Source organism: Salvelinus sp. IW2-2015, unplaced genomic scaffold (assembly GCF_002910315.2).
Source record: "Salvelinus sp. IW2-2015 unplaced genomic scaffold, ASM291031v2 Un_scaffold1741, whole genome shotgun sequence".
NCBI classification, from domain to species: Eukaryota; Metazoa; Chordata; class Actinopteri; order Salmoniformes; family Salmonidae; genus Salvelinus; species Salvelinus sp. IW2-2015.
The window spans coordinates 120,071-127,487 of record NW_019943125.1 but is presented as its reverse complement, the minus strand read 5'-3'; the positions used below and the strand labels follow the sequence as shown (position 1 = coordinate 127,487).

Genomic DNA, 7,417 nt, shown 5'->3' with positions numbered 1-7,417 from the left:
AGCCCCTTAACTGCGTGATGGTTTAGAGGGACTATTCCCCCCGCCCTTACGTGCAAAAGATTCTCTTCTGAGGGAGGTATGGCCCCTTACCTGTGGAAGGATATATTTAGGAGGGAAATTAATCACCCCTACTCCGTTGAAGGTCTTTAGGAATGTTGGAATTACTACCGACCATTACTGTATGACAGTTTTTCGGATGGGAATTATACCCCACGTGATGTTTGAGGCAGGGATTATAACCCCCTTTACTGTAGCACACCCAGGGGCGCAGTAACTTGGCAGGTTGAATATACCCCTCTTTATTTCTTTTAGGATATCTTATGCTGTTACCTTAACTGTTGTTTTTTGTTGAGGGGCTGAATGGTTCTGAGAGATGGTCATGTATGAGTAACACCGCTCCTGCTGTGACAGCGATTGTGGATACGGGAATTATGCCCCCTACTTGAAAGTCTAGGAGGGGACTAACTGACCGACCTACCTTTGCCAAAGTTTAGGACGCGGTACCTCATACCCCTACTGTGAAGGTTTTGTGGGATTACAGCCGTATCTGTGGCAACACACCTCACACAACGATGTAAAAAGACACCATGTGCGTAATAACGAGTATGGCTGTACCATGTGTGATCAACGTAGTTGTAGTGAGGTTCCGTCAGTTGGAAGGAGTGACCAGCCAGGTCCATCGAAGGTTTTTCTGGCTCGCTGAGAATTGTAGTAGTCAGAACGGTGACAATGATAACCAAACATGATTAACTTAAGAATTTGGGCGTGTACAGACCTACCATTTAAGACTCCCTATGCTGCTATCGGTGAGTGGGTAGGGGAGGAAAAGTTGAGGTTGAGATTAAAAACATTAAGGTAACCCGTGTTTAGTGAAGGTACTGCATGAAATGCAATCTGACTCATTACTGATCCTCACACTCTGGAGCGGACGTCTCATACGAGCTCACGTCCGCACGTTGTATGTTGCACTAACTGGAGAGGCCTATTGAAAATTGCCTGTTGGAATTTGGTTGCTATGCTTCAAATGAGTGGTAGGCTCACATCGGTGTGTGTGAGTACAGACTAATGAGGAGCGGTCTCTTGATTATACGAGGAAATCTTCCGTGAGACTAATGACGCGCACACTGGCGAAGTGTGCATTTAGGTGGACTAATGAGGACGCGCTAGTCTCTAGAACATTGGACTATATGATCAGCGGACGGCGCGATTGTGTTAGTTGACCGTAATGAGGAGGGCGTGTTGTTGGACTAATGAGGTATAGATGATCTGGCGAGAGTGCGTCCATGGTGCTATCGCGTTGTGCCACACTTGTGGTCCTATTACCCTCACGATGACGGTGCGAAGCAAAAACGGGGGTGTTAAGTTGCAACTAATGAGGGAGGGAGAAAGCGTTTGTTGACTAATGAGGAGGACGTGTTGGGTTGGCGACTAGGGAGGGATGAGGAGATAAGTGTTAAGACGAGTCGTTGTAATTTGACTTAATGAAGGAGAGGTACATAGGATTCGTTGCATGCTAATCGTAGGGCAGGAGGATGGGGTTCGGGTGTGAGAACTGCCTTCGGATTACGAATTCCGTCTAACAACTGAATGGGAACGTTTGTGCCCCTATCATACAGCTCTTGGCACGGTGTTGTTTATGCTGTCTTCAAACACTAAATTCGAGAAAACAGTGAGCTAAGAAACAACGCAGGCTGTTGCTTTGCAATAATGATAGTGGCAGCCTCAAAGGCTGCGTGGTTGTTGACTTAATGAGGGAGGGGGTGTATTACGACTTTAACGTCTTTTACAGAGAGACTCGCCCTGGCACAGCTGCTATGAGTTGAGCGCGCACCTAAATAAGCGAAAGGAGGCAGCTTTTACCCTCCATGGTATCGCTTGCTTGAAGCGTGCAATGAGGGCGTATCCGCCAATAGTGATTGCTTTGCATCGGCCCTGTGCCAACTGACCCCACCACCCACGCGACTGGCTCTGTTGATGCACGCCCCTCCCTCCCTGCCTCCCCCTCCACCCCCCCCCCCCTCGTCCCGATCCGTCGCCAGCTCCATTCCCCCCCGCCTCTCTCGCGCGCAGCCCCACACCCCCTCCGCGAGTCTGAGTGTTCGCACAGAAATGGACACATGTGCCTCGATCTTAAGCAGGTCCCTGTCTACGCGCCGCACTCAGCACTATGCAGACGGCTTGCTTTGCAGATATACCTGGAAGGAGATTACAAGCGTGCCAAACCTCAATCAATATGCGCTTTTCCTTGTTATTTAATTATCTAAATGGCTGAGTTTGGATTCGTAGTGCCTAGGGGGTCGTGAAGAAAGAAGATCCCTCTGAAAGGAGTACCCCTCACTGATGAGGGGGATAGTCCCGCAGAGGAGGGGAGGAAGTCAGACTATGGAAGAAACACGGCCTTAACGTAGACTGGATGAGCCTTTTGAAGTGTGCCCGAATGGAAATGTAGTATGTGCACGCGATAGAGAACCTACACGAGTTGAGTAAATATTCTTCTATATTATGCTCCGAGGTATTATGAGGTGATTTTTTAAATGTGTTAGTATTTGTCTAGGACTTTGTTCTGTAACCCGAGCTGTCACTTTGCGGTCGGCTATGCCTGACACAGGAGGCAAGGCCGCCAGCGGAGTGTGTGCCAAAGTGACTGCAGTGGAAGTCTGAGTTGCAGATCAAGGGACTGGTGAGATTGATCGACTTCACTCCTATTTGGAGCGAGTCTGGGTCTTAATGTTCTACACTTAACCACCTTCTCCAGACAAATTTGACAACGCGAAGCCTCTCTAGATAACTCTGAAGAGAGTTCGATAGGTTTGGACTGAGCTAGGTCGCATGGTCTTTGATATTCGATTTTTTCAGTGCCAATTAGCTTCCTAAATATCACTTAGAAGTACTCCGCCAACAACTGTATTCTGTGTGATGTCGGGGCTCAACTGAAGTGGTTGACAGTGCAGGCTCCGTTGGACCCTTGTGCGCATCAGCGTGTGGCTTTGAGTACGTTAGTGCGATGCTCTGCTACTTAGCGTGCTAGATACACATAAGATCCCATCCCACTAAGTCATAGAGAGTGACCCGGTACTCCTCATCCAGGCTTGATGTGCGTGCTACTAGATACTGGATTTCACCTGCTCCACGCCAATGCTAAGACGAAGTGTCTCAGTCCACGCGTCCTACCCGAACCATGAGTACCAGCCGTGCGATCATTTAATGCTAGAGACAAATGTAGCAATGGTAAAATGGACTACCGATCTGAAAGTTGTTCGGGTTTTACTTTACTTATAATGTGGAAAGAGAATGAAACCCTGGAACATTTTCACGGAGGATAGGGGAGGAGGATGTAGGCCGGGGGCGGGGCCTAGCTGATCCAACTAGGACGACTTGAGCGACTAATAATCATCATAAATCTTTACTAGCTCAACCACTCCGCTATATCAAGCGCAGTGAGATTATTAGCTGCCGGATTTATTGATTCGGTTGAATAGATTTAACAAGGTTTCTAGATGAATCTGCCATTTTCACTGCAACTCCACGCGTCACGAAGGCTTCATCTCGAACGTTTAGAGTGTGTTTTGCACTTAACTCATGAACTTGAGACAGGTGCTCTTGTCCAGTTCACGCCCTGAACAGTCTTGAAGTAACGCCCAAAGTGGTAGGGTCTCCAGCTAGTCCACACCGCACCTCCACCATAGAGCAGAGCTGACCACCCACACACTAAGCGACCTCGTACACAATGAAGAGCTCCGAGTGGAGTGTGGTGACTGGTACCCGTCACTGGCACAACCAACCACCCACACACGAGCGATGAACGGCCATTCCCCACCACACTGACCTCCGATAAACGAGACCCCTCTGACGTCTCCAGTCACCGACGTTAAGCGCTGAAACAAGCAGGCTATAGTCTCTTCTTCATTAGAGCAATCGGCGTTTGGCTTTAAGCACAACACAAGTGATACTTCATATATATCTATTCCATAATGAATATCATGTCCGTACCAAATCAAGGTCACAAGAATTAGAAATCAAGATAATACGACTTACGAGAACGAGAGACCCCTTTCCTCCAAAATACAGACACGACCCCAAACAAGCACAATACAACTTCCCTGGCCAATTCCCAGATAACAGTATTTTAGCGTGAGCGTTTTAGCCCATTGTCTCGAAAGCACGGTCGAGGTCCCCTGCGCAATACGTTCTGATCGAGGGACTGGCAGCGTGTCAGCACCACCATCAATGGGTTTCTCCTTCCATCCAACAACAAACAGGATCAGCTGCCCTCACTGACCCAGAAACTCTGACAGCTAAACCTGACAAATATCAATTAGGGAAGCGCGACTCGCTGATTCCTCCCTGGGTCAACTTCTCACAGTGCACGCTTCAAGTGGACATAAATCACTAGTTTACTCTACATAGTGCATAAAATTGGCTAATTGCCAGGAACTCTAATTAGAGGGCAGTTTTTTGTAGGCTCAGTCACAGAGATGGAGTGCTCAGACAAAAAAGGAGTATCTTTATAATTATAGCGTCTGTTCTCTACAGTGCTCAATCAGCATCTAGTTTGAGCGCGAGTACAAATTATTCCAGCGCATGCTGATGTAGATAGCCATAGTGAGGATGTAGATGGCACACTGCACAAAAGACTGTTCGGATGGTGTCATCATGGCATAAGTGGCAAACACCATGGAGGGCTTCACCATTTTCAAAGAGGTTAACGGCGTGGAGGCTTATGGTTCTCTGGGTTGATCGGGCAGATGAACCTAAAGCTATGCAGTGGTATTGCTTCCTCAATTGAGCTGGGTCTTGCCTATACTATGTTCTGAGTACTTTTAAATCCAGGCTGGTAGAGGAGGAGTCAGACCAGTATTACAAGTAATTCTCCTTGATACTAAACATTCCTGCGTCGGACCTACATGTCAGTATATCAACGATGGCTTTAGCTGTGTTGAAACAGCAACACAATAAGACAATTTGACTCGATTTTCTGATATATAGGGCACCGCAATACCGACATCTACATCCATGGGTTCGTGCCAATAAGCTGTGTGCAGCAGATAGTTGTTCGAATGGCATAAGATCGAAAGTAGCAGGAAGACGCAAGTAGGAACCAGTTCACCAATTCAAACAATCTCCAAAATGTTATTTATAAAACCCTTTTTTGACATCCAGCAGATGCCAGACAAAATGCCCTAAACAAAAATCTATCCATCTCTATGACCTGCCGATGGAGCGTTCCATAATACATCACTGCCGCGGCTCAAGCTAGTCCATGCCATCATAGTTACTTCTCTTAGAGAGCGTTATTAAAAAAAAAAAACAGCGTCATTATAGCAGAGGCCGGTTTAATATACAAGCAAGGCTACCTGCAGGTCTACAGCGTCAAAGTTTTATGCATTGAGGCGCAACTCTTTACGGCTGGTCAAAAGTAGCAAGGGATTAGTAAAGTCACCACAATCGCTATGAAGGTCCCCTGTCAGTCATACCATCTATCAAATGACCTTTAATATGAAGATCGAGTGAGCGTCTGCATTATGAAACAATGTTACTCTCGAAGCCTTACTTACTACTGTCTATACTCCCTAGTATAGTCTAAGTGTACAATTGTATCAATAATGATGCGAGGAATATATCACAAAGTAATATTCTAGCTGTATAGCAGGTAATTCGACTGTTGTTCTTGCCAAGTTGTGGCAGCAGTACCTGTCGGTCCAGCGTTCCATATGCTCAACCTACCCTGAGTCTATGGGTATTAGACGTTGAGGGAATTCACTTCTGGACACATCCACAATGCACCAAACACCATGCATTAGCTACCCCCTACTGTGAAGGTTTTGGAGGGATATACCCCTACTGTGATGGTTTAGGAGGGATATACCCCTACTGTGAAGGTATTGGAGGGATATACCCCTACTGTGAAGGTTTAGGAGGGATATACCCCTACTGTGAAGGTTGTGGAGGGATATGCCCCTACTGTGAAGGTTTAGGAGGGATATACCCCTACTGTGAAGGTTTAGGAGGGATATACCCCTACTGTGAAGGTTTTGTGGCCTATTGTAGGCACACCTCACACAAAAACCATGTGTATAGGATGTTGAGTAGTGTAGTGAGGTTGTTCAGTGGTGAGGGAGTGAGAGGTCATGAGGGGTGAGGTACGGTTGGGCAGTGAGGTGAGGTGAGGGGGGGAAGTAGTGAATAGTGAAGGGAGTGAGGGCGGTTGACTAATGAGGAGGGGTGTTGTTGACTAATGAGGAGGGGTGAACCGCCTCTCCCTTCACGTATTCACACTCATTCCCGCCCTCACCTCACCTCACTGCAACGTCAACTACCTCATGACCTCTCACCCTCACCACTGAAAACCTCACTTACACTCCACTCTCATACACACATGACGATGTTTTGTGTGAGGTGTGCCTACAATAGGCCACAAAACTTCACAGTAGGGGTATATCCCTCCTCTAACACTTCACAGTAGGGTATATCCCTCCTAAACCTTCACAGTAGGGCGATATCCTCCAAACTCACAGTAGGGGTATATCCCTCCTAAACCTTCCAGTAGGGTATATCCTCAATACCTACATACGAGATATCCCTCCTAACATCCCAGTAGGGGTAGCCCAAACTTCAAGTAGGGCATATCCCTCAAAACCTTCACAGTAGGGGCATATCCCTCCTAAACCATCACAGTAGGGGTATATCCTCTAACCATCACAGTAGGGGTATATCCTCCAAAACTTCACAATATCCCTCTATAAGCTTGCTTGTCATCTTGTCCACATGCGACCGCCTCCCGATTCAGTGAACATGGCCAAGGAGATGATCAAATCTGGGATAACATTGCAAGAATAACTTCTCTCACGAACTCATGAGGTCAGTAGTAGGACGACACCAGTACTGAAGGCAAAGACACTTAGTACTGAAGCCAAGAAAGGACACTAGTACTGAAGCAAGGGAAAGGACATTAGTACTGAGGCCACCACAGCTGTTCCTAGGATTAGACCAGTGCTGAATTCCATAGAGCCTTACTCCTGTTAGTCTGAAGGATAGTCAAAGCAATATGGTGACATTCACATCTACCGAGATATAAAGACCAGTTGGATGTAGGCTTACCTATAACCTATTAGTGAGTCTGCAGTACCAGCCATCCTCATCCTATAAACCTTTAGTGAGTTCAGCACACAGCCACCTCATTGTGACATTATCACTGTTAGCGATTTTTAATAGTCAGTCTTAGCTGATCTGAACGCTCTTCGTGAACTTTAGTGCTCCTTCTTCCTCTCTCCTCCCTCCTCCTCCTGCCAGTCAGCCAAGTCTGTTTCCAGTGCGCAGATGGTAGCCAGGTTCTGGGGTTTCACACTACTGACCTCTCCCCTTTAAAAGTCATGGCTTTTTACTGCATGCACCCTGTGCTGGTCGGACTGTGCACCCC

The 7,417-nt window shown here is 47.1% G+C and overlaps 1 pseudogene; it reads right to left on the bottom strand.

The window, feature by feature from the left end:
- Positions 1 to 7,417, bottom strand: part of LOC112071845 (pyruvate kinase PKM-like) — a 40,908-nt pseudogene that overhangs the window by 30,774 nt on the left and 2,717 nt on the right.